Source organism: Palaemon carinicauda, chromosome 1 (assembly GCF_036898095.1).
Source record: "Palaemon carinicauda isolate YSFRI2023 chromosome 1, ASM3689809v2, whole genome shotgun sequence".
Taxonomy (NCBI): Eukaryota; Metazoa; Arthropoda; class Malacostraca; order Decapoda; family Palaemonidae; genus Palaemon; species Palaemon carinicauda.
Window position 1 is genome coordinate 170877109 of NC_090725.1, and position 282 is coordinate 170877390.

Genomic DNA, 282 nt, shown 5'->3' on the forward strand with positions numbered 1-282 from the left:
GGAGTAATTACATATATTTTTCTCGTTACAGGTTTCCAAGATTAATTTATTGTGGTTGGGAGTGATATTGTTCGCTCAGACATTTTTCTCGTGTGGGATGAGCTCTAAAACTAAAAGTATAGATTTTAAATATGGCACTATAGTTGAAAGACAAGAAGACGTTTTTATTACATCAAGTAACGTAGTTGTAGAAGTGCGAATGCCAGCAATTTTTCTCCCAGAGAATGACGTCACTAGCTTGAAAAGTGCCATTTTAAGGTTTGCTGTCTCATTAGATGAGTT